This window comes from Lycium ferocissimum, chromosome 9 (genome assembly GCF_029784015.1).
Source record: "Lycium ferocissimum isolate CSIRO_LF1 chromosome 9, AGI_CSIRO_Lferr_CH_V1, whole genome shotgun sequence".
Lineage (NCBI taxonomy): Eukaryota > Viridiplantae > Streptophyta > Magnoliopsida > Solanales > Solanaceae > Lycium > Lycium ferocissimum.
This window is the reverse complement of record NC_081350.1, coordinates 62,998,232-63,013,699: the sequence shown is the minus strand read 5'-3', so window position 1 is coordinate 63,013,699 and position 15,468 is coordinate 62,998,232.

The following is a 15,468-nucleotide window of genomic DNA, read 5'->3' as shown; positions in this document are numbered from 1 at the left end:
GATAAATTGATGATGTTTATGTTAAAATGTGATGAGTCTAAGCTTAGTAAACCCATATCTTCCACTTTTAATGTTGAATTTTGGATTTGGAGAATTAGGGTTCGTACCCAATTTGGGGGTTTTTACTTGAACTTAGATTTAGGACAATTCTTGAGTTAAATCAACAATTAATGATTGGGTCGCCCTTGTTGGCCCGTTTCCCCCTTGTTGGCCCGTTTCCCTAATTTCTAGGGTTAAAGTGGACCTAATTGATATCATAGCAATATTAGTATCATTCTCCATGATTTCTAATTTAGAATTCGATTATACTTAGACTACCTTGGTCTGAGCTTCAGAGGAAGGGCAAGCCGATAAAGTGACTTCTTGGTGTTACGGTTCGACAGTCCAGGTAGGTTATGGCTTACCTCAAGTGAGACTATGCATAACGAATCACATATTTAGAATATAATGTCGGAGATAGCATGCGAACCTTCGGGTATGAAGTTGGGTTGGATATTACCTTAGGTTGGGCCCTGTTGTATGTTGGGACTAGCCATCCCATTATATGTGTTTATTGTTCCATTTCGATGGTTTGACGCCACGCGTAGTCGTAGATATCAGAATCTGTGTTACAATCATGAATGAGATATGAATGGTATACCGTTGTTGGTATTTGCATATGATACCTTGTTGACGTACCTGTTGTTGGTACTAGTGATATCGATATATTGTTGGCATACCATTGTTGGTATTGTGATATGATACATTGTTGGCATACCCCTTAGTGGTACTTGTGCTATTGAACTTGATTGTTGATACTTGATATACGCATTGCACGCATACTTACACATTCATGATACATGGCCGATACCCGGTGATGATCCGGTATTATTGATGAGCGAAACTGATATTTGATAAACTCCTTATTTAAGTGATTGTACAAGGCCGATGTCCGAAGATCCATTCCGGAATCATTAATTGTATGAAATTGATGTTTGATAAACTCTTTTACTTGAGGGATTGTGAGAAGCCGATGTCCGAGGTTCAATTTCAGAATCATTGATATGTCCATTGCATACATTCCCTCATATTCATGATACATGGCCGATAGCCGGTAATTATCCGGTATCGTTAATTGAGCGACTCTTTTAGTTGAGTGATTGTGAGGAGGCCGATGACCGATGATCTATTCCGGCATCATTGTTGCATGGCCGATTCCGATGTTATTTTGGAATCGTTGTTAGTGCATGGGCTCCCCTGTGAGCAATTAGTCAGGGTCCCGTCTGTCTGTTGGGCAAAGATCCGGAACGGGTGGCACTTAGACTTCGCGAGTCACACTGGGTTGTGCTACTGAGACGTTGATATTTTCGTCTGGAGTGCATGTGTACACCTCATTTGCATAGCACGACATCACATTCATACCATTATTGCACTGCATTGCATTATTACTTGATTGAGTGTGGTGATTATTGGTATTGTGATGTTTCCGTTGTGATAATTGGATTGTGTCTATTCTATTGTGGGATCAGATTGGATCAGGTATACTCAGACTTATCATATGGGGGTTTAGATGCTTACATAGGTGATGACGGATTTTGGTTGCGATTATATTGTCTCATGCTTGATTGTTTTATTTGCTTATCTGCTTTATTTTCTGAATTGTGTTAACTATGCTTAGTCGGCCGATGATGCCTACCAGTACTGTTGTTTGTACTGACCTACACTTGCTGCATTCTTTTATGAATGCAGAGTATCAGGTCGGATCTACTTCTCTGACTCGTGGTTGATCGACTCTTCAGCTTTCACTCTAGTTTTCCAGGGTGAGCATGGTGTCCGCTGACCTCGAAGACTCTTCTGTTACTTATGTCTTGCTTTCCATTCAGAGACATGATTTGAGACTACTTATGTATTATTATTCAGACCTTTAGTATTCGGATTTAGATGCTCTTGTATGACGGACGACATCGGGGTGGATTTCATTTACTTCCGCACTTGTTAACATTATATTATATTGTGAGACTTACGTTATTTTACTTTCTTCTGCTATATTATGAATGTTGAGTTAAGGGTTCGCCTACCGAGGTGGGAAAGGTAGGTGTCCGCATGACCTAGGTTGAAATGGGTCGTGACATTTGGATTCAATACATAAGTGGGGAAATGAAATAGCACTTGGGGATTAAGCTTGAGCCTCCCCTAGTGTCTGCCATGCATGGGGTTCCTAATCCGTGTTTTCCCTCTTTTTGCTTGCATGAAATACCGTTCTTTGGGGCTTTCCTATTGCATAAAACCCATTGAGCCAAAGGCCCAATATCTTCTCTTGATTGAGTCCGACTAAGAATAAATGGGAAAGGGAAGCAAATATATTTGAAGGCCCAGCTAATAGGTGAAAATGGCACTGATGAGCTCGGGTAGGCCCATCAGTTTGAAAAGAAACATTTTTCTTCCCCTCTTTACTTTATTTGATGTGTATATGTTGTATATCAAACATGTGAATAGTGAAACCCCTACGCATGTGTAGACTTAGGAAATCAAACGCTTAGTATTTTAGGAAGTCGCTCAAAACCTTTTCAAACTCGTTAATTCTGATTTTTGCACAACTGAAAAATTGACATTTTAATCTGATTTTTGATAAGTTTAATAATCAACACATATTTTGGATAGAGTAAATTATGCTTTTTCTCAAACGGTTAATTGGCAAGTTTTTTTTTGGTAATGAAAAATCTGGGAACAATTCATTTTTAATAAAAGGTGAAACAATTTGGGCCTTCAGTCCATTAGCTTGATTTATTTGTGAGTTTTGTATATAATAAGAAACGAATTGGTTTGAAAAAAAAAATGTAGTTTATCTTTGATGACAAAATGGGCCTTGAGATTTTTGATACTAAGCACAATCTGAAAAATGTCTTGAAAAACAGGGAATTTGAAGATTGGTAAAACTGGAGGAAATGGAGCGTTTTTGTTTAAACTCAAACGTTTTGGCCTAAAGATTTATTTGACTAAAAATATATTTTGGACTAAATATGAGGATAAAGGGATTTGGACTTAGAATATTATTGACCTATGGATATTATTGACCTATGGCTTCAATAAATAAAAAATAAACCAAACTAATTTTGTTTTCATAAAACTCATATTTATAAAATACAAAACGGAGAATATACTCCATATTTTCTTATATATAAAACCCATAAGACTTATGTGGATTTTTAAAACTAAAACCCCTTTTTACAAGGGGAATTTTTGCCAATTTTTTTCTTCAAAACCATGATATGAATGAAATGAAATGAAATGATATTTTTGCGGAAAATTAAACACTTTTAAACAAATAAGTACATTAATCACACATTGAAACTCGTAGGTCAACCGTATTCTACGTATCTTTAATACTAGGGTGCGTAAAACCTTCCCTAGGGGATCACCAGAACCCTTATCACTGTTTATATCATCTAGAAGTGTAGGTTATCACTTTCTAGGATGGAAATTGATTAATTATTGTGAGAATTATGTATTGAGACTTAGGGTACTACCCAAAATGGAGATTTTGCTTAAAATCTTATTTGAAAGGGTTGAATTGACTAGAAACCTATAAATTGGAGGATTGTGATTGTTGGGATTGAGGGTAGGATAAATTCACCCTTAAATGCTGGTTTCGCCCATTCGAATAGTTATGGGTGGTTTGGGGGTATTCTTTCCCAATGTTTATTTCTATGTTGATTAGATGGTCTATTGCTTCCGTAGCATTATACTGCTAGACTTTGAGCGTTCCGAGGTATTACGAAAGGGGAAAGCTACAGCGGAATAGTTGGTATTCGTTCCAGTTCTGCATCTGAGGTAGGTTATGATTTATTTGAGTTAGAATTTGATTAGTTGACTGTATATGTAGTAGAATTGACGGGAGAAAGCATGATTAATTCTTCGGACATGACGTCTGGTTGGATATTACTTAGGTTGGTATGATTTCTGATTATGTGGGCTTGTCGCCGTTACTTGATGAATTGAAGCCTGAGGTGTATTTGCTGTGATATGGAAGGAAGGAGTTGGTATATATTCTTCTGTTGATTGAGATGACTTATGCATTTATGCTGTTGTTGATTTGATTTATCTGAGTCTTTTTGTGACTTGTGGCATGGTGTCACGCCCCAAAACCCACCTAGGCATAACAGGCATCCGATGCTATGAACAACACCGGAAGCACCTTATAAAATCAACAAACATCTAATCTCTTTCGACAATTATATCAATACGTTATAAATAGCTAACTAACTCATCACCACCATCAAATAATTAAAAAAAATCAGCAGAAGTCTGTCATAAATGTATGGTCATAAAACATAGCAACACCCAAAGAGTCAAGCAAGGACTTCAACAACTACCCACAGAAATAACGTCTATCTATGGAGCCTCTAAGATGATAAATAAAATATAATCTAACTTCGGGACGCAGCCCGGAAGCTAAAACAATAACTAAGATAGGATGGTGCCCTACGAACAAGCATGTGGGCTCACCAGAAAGTAGCAAGCTCTCTTAATCCACGCGCGTATCATGAACTTGCTGCTCAACGTTACCTAACACACCATCAATAACAACAATGGTATGCCTGAGTACTGGGTACTCAGTGAGTGTTTCCGGGACAATAGTTAATATAAACAAAATAATATAATAAGGATCAGCAAAACGGTGTCAATAAAAGCATTTTAAATTCAGAGATAGAATAAATCACCAAACTCAGTAACACCATTAATGAAAATCGTTAAAGAAGAAATAAATCAATTTCAACTCGTTATGTCGTTTATCACGTTTAAGTCTTTCAATCAGGAATTCAAGATCATCAACAAGCCACTCATAGGCAACAAAGGTATGACACATGCCGATACAGACCCAAATCAACATAACGAAGGGACGACCATTTAAGGTTCCCTAAACCGCATAGAAGCACCACATCGGGGTTATCAACCCCAATGGCTACCCTTCCTCTCGAATAGCTAGGCAGAGACCACGCTGGGATTGTGAATCCTTGATGGCCACTCTTTTTCCCGAATGGCTTGGCTAACCCCACTAGGATCCATAGTGACTACCCTTCCTCCCGAGTAGCTAGGCCAAACACAAACAATATAAATCATGGCAAAAGAGCCGAATCACCATCCTAGCATAGAAGCCGAATGTTACACCCCAGAAAATTTCGCGTTACTAAGGCTGCAGACGGCTTAATGTGAGATCAAGGAGGAGCAAATATTACAAGTATAAAGGATGAAATTCTACTGTATTAGCATGAGGATAGCATGAGTATGATATTTGGAATTCGTACAGTATGATTGGAATGATACGTTAAAAGATATATAGCCCTCATAATCGTGGCCGAGGTGGGGTCCACATGTTGAGATTTTATAAAGGACATATGACAAGTTATATGGATAATATATGTGAAGTTAAACACAACTCAAGAAGGATCCTTGAGCCAAATCCAAGTGGAAGCCCTCTAAAAAGATGTTTTTAAATTATGTTTTCGGGTGATCTGACTTCGGGAGGCCATAACCCTATCATTATTTGGGAATTTGGGAAAACTCCAAAAATGACAGTTGTAGATAATTGAAATACCTTTCTAACCATAGGTCGTGAGCCTGCATGTGACATAGGGATAAAAAGTTATGGACGTTTTAAGACAGAAAGATAATGCTGGGCAGTGGGCTCGGCCCAACCCGACTCAAAGTCGGTAGGAACCGACCCAAGACCCATATAAAAGGGCTAAAGTCATAAAAATTCATTCATTTACACATCAAGCAGTCCACAAACTTTTAGAGAGGGAGAGAGGAGAGTTAGAGAGAGAAAGTGGAGAGTCGATCAAGTTCGAGGCCCCGAATCCCGAGGCTCGTGAAGGATAAAGTGTAGTACGAGTTATCGTCGTCGTTTTAAGCTAAAAGTTGAACTTTGGGGATGTTGGTTTCGTGGTGGCTTCTCATATAAGATATGTTTAAGATGATAATGATGTTCTTACCATGATCATTGATAGATTTGACGGGTTAGAATAGAGCAAATGACATTGAAAGTTCGGTTATAATTTTTGGATATCAAATGACTTGGGGGCTGTTTTGGTATGATTAAATGGATAGAATTAGTTGGATATTGATATAAAATGATTATTGATATTGTTGTTGATAAGTTGTTATTCTTGAATTTGGGAGAATAAAGTGTATGAAGATATCGTATACAAAGCGTATATCGGGCTGTTTTGGTGTATATCTTTGGGAGTTGATGCTTCGAGTTTAAAGAGACTTATATGAGATGATTGTTGTTGTTGTTGGTTGTTGATTGTGTTGTTAAATTGAATTGGAATTAGAGGGAAGCGAAGATTACAGGGAAAATGCTGCCCGAATTTACGAAAGTTAATTACGAGCTTAGAGAAGTATATGAACCTTTTTCAAGTTGTCTACGGGTTTTCCTTTAGCTTGATTGTGGATTGGCCAGTGTTTGGAAGCATAAGTTAAGCTAATCACATAAGCGACAAGGTATGTAAGGCAAACCTTTCTTCTTTTGGCATGATTCTTGTTGTTATTCGTTCTATATGTACTCCATATGATTCCATTCTTAGACGAGTAAGGTCTAAATGTTTCTTGTGATGCCTTATTGATATTGTATTCCTATTCTGTTCTGAAGGGAACACCCATAAGGTGCCACGTTGAGTTGTGTATATGGTTTTACTAATGATTTCGAGGAAATGAGTTTTATACTAAAGAAAACATAAAGTTTGATTTTCAAAACCACTCCGAAGGGGTGCGAGAGATTTTACTACTTCATTTCATTTACGATTTATGTTTACATTCCATAGTATCATCCCTTTGTATTGACATGATCATTTATTCTTTGGGTAAGGTCATAAGATGAAATTGAGTAGAATATAGGTAGTAAGAATTTCATAACAATTCTACCCTCAAACCTGGAAGTATGTCCTCCTGAGTCTAGTGAGATACAAATTTGATAATTTCTTATGAAAAACTAAGGCTAATAATTGGATTGTGATGAATTGATTAGTGACTTATGATATGAATTGAAATTGATACTTGTGGATTGAGTTTGTGTTGACATGATTGTGATATTAAGCCGAAGCGGCTGTCCAAGGGCCATCATTATTATGCGGGAAGCGGCCGTCCGAAGGGACTATTGTGATACTAGCCAGGGAAGCGGCTGTCCGAAGGACCATTCGTTAACATGTCGGAAAGCGGCATGTGTGTTGGATCGCATTATTTACTTAAAGATTATTTTGAGACTTCATGTGCACATTTTTGTTTCTTCCGGCAAAATGGGCGGTATTGAGTTAGATTGTGATTTCTTCTCTCCTAAATCAAATTATGATTATGATTTGTTACCACTTTGCATACTCGGTACATTGTTTGTCTTGACGTCTTTTTGCTCGGGGACGCCTGCGTTCGTACCCGCGGCCCAGTTGTTTAGCCGGAGTTAAGTGTATAGCTAGAATGCTTAGACGTCGGTAGGATTGGCAAGTTCCACCTCGTTCGGGGCTGTGCGAGTCATGTATAGATATGCATAATTATGGGTATGTCGGGGCCACGTCGACTCATAATATTCGGTTCACTTCTTAGAGACTTCGAGGCGGTGTCTGTGGTATATTTGTCGAGATGTCGACAAAGTGATGTCAGTTGAGTCATTTGTGGATTTTAAAAGAGTATGTATTTTGGATGATTTCAATTGGTTTAAAGTACTTCTTTGATTGAAAGCTTTCATAATCGTCATAAAGATAATGATTTCTATTTAGAAAAGTTTCATGTTTTTAAAAGTTTTTGAAATGACATGTTTTGATAGAGCGAATGTCTAAAGGTTCGCTCGACTCTGATGAGAGTCGGGTGCCCGTCATGCCCTACCATTGTTAGGGTGTGACACCGAAGCACTCAAATCATGGCATGGAAGCTGAATCACAAGTCATATCACGATAGTCACATTATTCATTAAGGATTATGTTCATCATCCCATTATGGGGGTACATCAAGTCATTTTAGTTTTGGAAATCGGGTTCACTTCTTTAAACAAGTTTAAGTTCAACACAATTCATTATAGAGCACTGACATGAGATAGTCAAGCTTTTCAATTATCAAGTTTAAACATCCCTTATAGGGTAATTCAAGTTCAAAGACCAAAGATGTATATATCAATCTTCAATCATCCTTTAGAGAGGAAAATAATCATGAGTACGTATATATATATAGTACAAACAAGGTTTAATGTGGGCTTGTCCCTCACACACAAACCATAACCAAAGAGTTCATAAAAATCGATCGAAATAGTATGTTCAAAACGAGACATTCCTCTAATCCTGTTATAATCTAGCAACTGGATTCTTCCAAGTTCAACAATAGTTCTACAATGGTTATTAATAACAAAGTTTAGAACTTTAACTAATTCTAAGGATTTCTACCCTTATTCAAAAAACTAGGGCTTTTCTAGCCTTAAAACTTATTCTTGAATCCTTATGTGAATCATGAGTGAATGCTAATCTTGTAGTATGCTCTGCATTAGTCCAAACCTCATTAATAATCTCATAAAATCAGAAGTCTTACCTTTTGATGGAATCCAACTCGCCTCTTCTCTTCTTCTTTCCTTTAGTTTTCAAGAATCTAGGGTTTGGGAAGATGAACTAATGTCAAAGAGGATTGAATTTTGTGTAAAATTGATAAATATGGATTAGGAACTCAACTTAGGGTTTGAAAGAGATCTCTAAGGTTCCTTTCCTCCAAAAAGTTAGCCAAAAAGAAGTGGGAAAAAGTTATAACGAAGTTAGGCTTTTAAAAGGTCATTCTCAGTGCGTGGCTGCACAGCTGGGGGCCTACTTCACATAGTTTGATGATGCAGCAAAGGCAGTAACACTACCTCTGGTGCGCGATCGTGCACCTGAAGTCACTTCGCGCAGCTAGTCGTGCAGCAATGTCTAGTAAAATAGGGATAACTCTTAGAACAGGGCTTCGATTGAGCTCCATAATATATGATTGGAAAGGTATTTCATAGACCTACAACTTTCATGTTTTGAATTTTCCTAAATTCCCAACGCAAATACCCAAAAACTAGATATAACTAAAAATTGTCTCAGATTTAGACGAATTTCAGGATTTCTAACGAACCTCCCTATCTCGTTTGACACCGAAAAGATCATTTAACACCTGTAACCATCCCCAAGGGATCCATATATCTAAGATGACATCTAAATTCCAATTATTTCACATTCAGACCGGATTTACGGATGTTACACATGATGCCCTGTATTCCTTGACATTGATATTATTGACTGGTCATGTTTCATACTAAGTGTTGAACTGGAAGTACATTGAGATTCATCTTGTGATCAGATACATAAATATATATAAGGCACAATTGACAAGGGGTGAGGATGTGGCCTAGTTTAAGGCACATTTGATAGGGGTTGAGGATGTGGCCTAGTTATGGGCTTATGATCCGAGGTCAGTTCCGGAGCGAGTGATACATGGAAACCATGGGTCCCCTCGAGGTCATGACTATTGTGCGAAAATTGCCTTTGGAATGTGTGTATGGTTGAGATACTATTATTGGTTGTATTGGACTTATCTTACTCTTGTGATGGGTTGATGACTGTTGTTGGTTATTTTAGTTGTTGTGCTGTTGTGCCTATCTGCCTATTATATTGGTTTTATGAACGTATGTATGATATTAATCTTAGTCGGCCTATGATATCTACCGGTATATAGTGTTTGTACTGATACTACCTTGTTGCACCCTTTTTGAGTGCAGATTGTGTGCCAGAGACTTCATCCAGACCTCACATTAACCTGAGGCCATTTCTCGATCAGATCAGAGAGTGAGCTCCTATCCATGCCATGCCACTTGAAGATCTTCCTTCATTGATGTCTATTTCGTTTCCAGACTGTTATGATATTTATAGACAGATAGATATTTATAGACATATATTTATTCTTTAGACAACTTTATGTTTTAGAGTCCTTGTACGATGACTTTCGAATTTTAGGGTTGTAATATTTAGGATTCCACACTTTTATTTTACTATGGCATGACTAGACAGTTTTATGATTTTATTTCTTGTTATAGATTTATATTTGTACAAATGAATGAATAATTTGTTAAGGGGATGGTTCGCCCACCGGGGGTTAGTATGTGTGCCATCACGACGGGTTGGGCGTGACAACTAATTTGCTCAAAGCTTTGCAACAAATTTTCTATTTGTTGAGAATTTTGTCTCATAATAACATATTATTGGACTGACTAAAGGTGATAGTCGAAGGGAAGAAAATGCTACGAACAGTTGGATCGAATTTAGAAGCTTGAATGTTCGCGGCCATAATTCTTCCATTGTTAATAGGCATTTTATTGTACATGGCATAGAGTAAAGTACTTTTGGAGCATAAACTTCAGAATTATGAGAATTCGGTATAAGCCTAGTAATGAGAAAAGCAAAGCACTGGAAACATACCCGACATTACGTCTCAATAAGCTTTATCTTGTTCCGCAGCTATCACACGTCCAATTTATACCAAAATGAAATAAATTGATATTCTCCTAAACGACAACCCAATTCGGATTGGTTGTGAAATTTTGAGTGACTCGGTCATCAATAGTATCAAGGTCATAAAGATGATTGCTTTTCTCAGCTGAACAATCAATTTTCACTTCTCTAACCACTGAAAATCTGAATGCTTCTCCAATGGTGATAAAATTTCAGCATCCAATCCAAAAAAAAAATCACATGGTCAAAGTATAAAAGTATTCCTGCCATGATGATTCACTATTTGAAGGATGATCTCATCAAAATCTTCATCCTCTTTATAAAATTTCACCCCCCCTTCTTGAATCGTACCTCTATTATACATTGGTTCTCTTTGGAAAAAGGATGCTTTTGTAGTGATGATTTTCAATTCCTGGATATTGAACAAAAATTCTCGGGCTTTTTAATATTTTAATAGTCCTCTATTTTCTCCTTTAAAGACATGGTAAGAAGTTTGAAAATTTACATGTAGATGCATCAAAAAAAAAGTTTGTACGCGTCTAAGATTTTGGCAGAAAATCTGTCTTTCTATCTAGAGGTATGGATGCGTTGAAGTACTTCTGAAGATGAACAGTTCTTATGTACTTCTGAACATGGTAAGCATAACTTTAGCCGTGTAGCCTTTTTTGTCTACCCTTTAAATTTACCTTATTTGTAGATAGAGAATTATGACATACTATATTAAATATAGGGATATTCAATATCTTCCTTATAAAACTATTGCTCAAATAGGTAAGGAAGAACGACACTTATTATATGTGTATGTATTAAATGCACTAAATTTGGATAGAGACATATATACCTATATATAATATTATAAGTAAGATCTTTATATATTACTAACATATATAAACCAACACATACAGATATGCATACATTTAAATATCCCAAGAATCTTATGTATAACTAATTTTTTTAATAGGAACTCAAATATGCATATACTAATACTAGTGTCATTTGGCCCGGGCTCCAAACTACATTAAAATTTATATTTACAACTTTTTTTGTGTTTTTTTTTTGCTACTCTTGCTTTTGTTTTGTTTTTATAACACTATATTAGTTGTAAAGGTGGTTTGACAATTTCTCAATAATCTTATAAAAGTTTTTGTAAGTTAGAAAACAACTTTTTTCTTAGAGCATATTTAGACTTCCTTTTTATTTTCAAACAAATGCATGCATCAAATTTCTCCTTTTTATTATACTGCAATTTTTGGGGTTAAAGTCTTTAATGATTCAAATTGAGTTTTACCTTAAGTTGGATTAACTTATTTATTTTTTCTCAATTAATCTTATATTGACTAACCCATTTTTGGGAAAAATAAAATATTACGGTATCCAAGTAATATAAAAAATATTTGATGCTACAAAAAGTCTTGATATGACAAAATACATGTTTAGATGTTCCTTCAAATTAAATCGTACAAAAGGAACTGAAAAGTTAATGAAATTATTTGCTTTTCTTACTATAGTCTTTCCTTTCTCTTAAAAAAGCATGTTAGGAAATGATGTATTTTTTATTTTTTCTTAAATTAATTTATTTTGTAAAGAAATTTATATTGTAATTTCTTAAACGCGTATGTAATTACTTTTTTCAAATATTTTTAGCTATATATAAAAATAAATTTTAATTTAATAATTAAGCATGCATTAAAGTAGAAAGAGAATGTCACGGTAACTTTTTACTTGTCTATAATAAATTTTATAGGAATAAAATAATTTGAAACAAGTTTAATAATCATTTTCACATAAAAGAAAGACAACAAACTTTTTGATCAATTTTTAATTTGGTTGAATAAATAGATTGTTTTGTAGTGTCACTATCACCTTTTCCCCATCATCATTCCTTGTAGCATTAAAAAAGCCCATATTATTATTCAAATTTGCCAAAATAGGCGAGAACTTGCAAGGTAATTAAAGCTTTAATTAGGGGTAAAATGGATAAAAACATTTAAAGTTGGTTGAAAAATAGATTTTTGTAATTAAAGTTATCAAAATAGGTTAACTTTCAAGGTAATTAAAGTTTCAATTGGGGGTAAAATGGACAAAAAAATCATGTGAGGACTACAAAAGTTGTGGATTCTCTTTATACTAGTGTCATTCAGCCCGAACTGGAGTTAAAATTTTAATCTGTAGATATCTTTTAAGTTTTTTCTGCTCTTGCTTCTTTGTTTTTGTAACATCAATCTGATACTTTGAATGATTTTTAAAATATTAAAGTGCAAAAACATACCTGAAAATTAAAGGAAAGTATTTTTCTTAGTATATATATTAGATTTTAAAAAAATCAAACATTTGAAAACTCTTCTATTTCCATTTACTTAAATTGTTTGAGATTACAGTCTCCGATGATCCAAATTGAGTTTCATATGTTAAATTAATTTCATTCGTTTCTTTGAATTGAATCTGTCACACCCTACCAAGGAGCATGACGGGCACCGACCCGTAGGTTGAATACCACATGGTGTAACATATACCATGATTATCATATAATATAACTCAAGGGACACCTGTACACAGAAAAGGCCCAAATACAGAAATATGCAATAATATATATATATATATATATATAGGCCTCTGCAACATCATGAGTGTCATAAAACTGGCAAGGCTATCAAGAGAATATCAAAACCAAAACAGGGCCGACGAGGCCAGACATAACATCTATATACCCCACTGTGTCTATGAGCCTTTAAGAGTACGTATACATGACATACTGGACGGGACATGGACTCGTCATATCCAAAAGATACATATGCATAACATGTGAACATAGCATGTACCAAAATAAGCAAGTCCAGAGGAATGACACTTGCAGGCGTCGCTGAGCTATCAATCCTACTGAAGAGGTCCTCCGCTCTGTCTGTACGTACTCGGCCCTTTCGGGACTAGGTGTGAAATACCCAACTAATCAGTGATTGCACAATAGGTGTCGTACCCGGCCGACTATAGTGCAACTCGGTGTAGTAAAATATATATATATATATATATATATATATATATATATATATATATATATGAGGAGTCAAAGAAGTGACATTGGGCATTTTGGAGTGACGTAAGGTCGTTATACCTCCGAATATATTATGGGACACATGTCGAGGCCAAGGAATGACTCAAATGATAATACTCACATTAACATCATAAGGATCTTTCATAAAGTATACAAACGGTTTAATAGGAGTCAACAAACGACTTAGCTGGGGACGTTTACTTAATTTCGTAAAATATCGAAAATTCCGTAAAAATAGAGATTTTCAGAAAGATATGCATCTTTCATAAAATATATGTACATCTCATAAAATACGTATATATATATATATATTGTAAAATGTAAGAAATCAGTAATAGACTCGAATGGATTGATAATGCACGCTAGGGGTTCTATTGATTCGTGCCAAGGAAAGCGATAGTGAAAACCTTGCATACCTTATTCGTCAAGCCGCCGCTCGAAAGAATCCTCTATTCCAATGTTTTCCCTTCACCCGAACCTATATTGAAAAGTATATCCTTAATCATATTCCTATCATGTTCATACATCAACTTAGATAAGTTGTATATCGAAGGATAATTCGGGCAAAATTTCCCCTATATCATCAACTTCCTCCAAATTCCAAAACAACTCCTAAACATTACTAACAACATCAACAATAACATAATCAAGATACTACATGACAAACATATACAAATCCGTTCAAAACTTCCTTCAAAAATCAGTCCATAAGCCAACAACATCAACATATCAAACTACGACTTTTATACTATATTTTCCTTCACTTTAAACCATTAAAGTCCTCCAAAAACAACTCAATTCAACATATACAACAATCACATATAATCAACATTATTATTACTTCATCAACAACATCCACCACAAGGTTTATTTCATCTTTTAACCAATTTAACTTAATACGAGACAATTCTAGCGAGATTCACCACGAATTAACTTAAATCCTTAATCCTAGGGGAATTCTTCCCTCAATTGAACGGGATTGTCCTTGGCACTAGCTTGAAGCCGAAATTCACCTTCACCAACAAAATACCACCATGAACGCGAAGTTTACGAGCTTATACGCACCTCCCGAGCCTCGTTGATGGCTAACTTTAACAATTTATGACCAAAATTTGCATATGGACTTGTAGGAACATGTATCTATGTTGTAGAATGTTCTAGATTTGGGAAATGATCAAAGAAATGACAAAGAGGGGCCTTTTATACTTGCCAAAGTCGGTTCCACCGACTCAGATTTTGCTCTTCGCGTTCGCGAGGCCTTGGCTCGCGTTCGTAGAGAAGCCTCTAATAGCCTATTTTGGAACGCTCATAACTTTCTATTCCGATGTCGTATCGATGAACAGTTTATTGCATTGGAATCTAGACTCAATGAACTTCAATTTACATAGGTTATGCATTTCATAACTCCTCATATTCTACAAGATACACTTCCCTCAAGTTGGACCAAAAATTCTATCCGGAATTCTGCCAAGTTTTCCCAAAATTTTGACAAACTTAATTCCTTCATTTCACTTGATCCCGAAAGCTTTAGACACTTGCTTAGAACTTATTAAGAGTATTACTTAACCTTATAAGGGTTCCATGACCTCTTCAAGCTTGCATTAGTTTACTTATTATGCGAACGGCACAAATTTTTTTGAGATGTAACAAAATCTACATTGGCTCACTTATTTTTTTTTTTACCAAAGATATTACGGTATTCAATTAATGTCAAAAATATTTGATGCGAAAATATTGTTGCATGATGAAACCAATAAAGTTAACTTACAAATAAATTAAATAATTAATTACAAGAAATTTTTATAGATATTCTTTCAAATTAAATCACAAAAATTACTGAAAGTCAATAGAATTAATTGTTCAGACTTTAAGCTTTATTTTACCTTCCAAAAGATGCATGTTACAAAATAACATTTTTACCTTTTCTTAATTTAATAAACC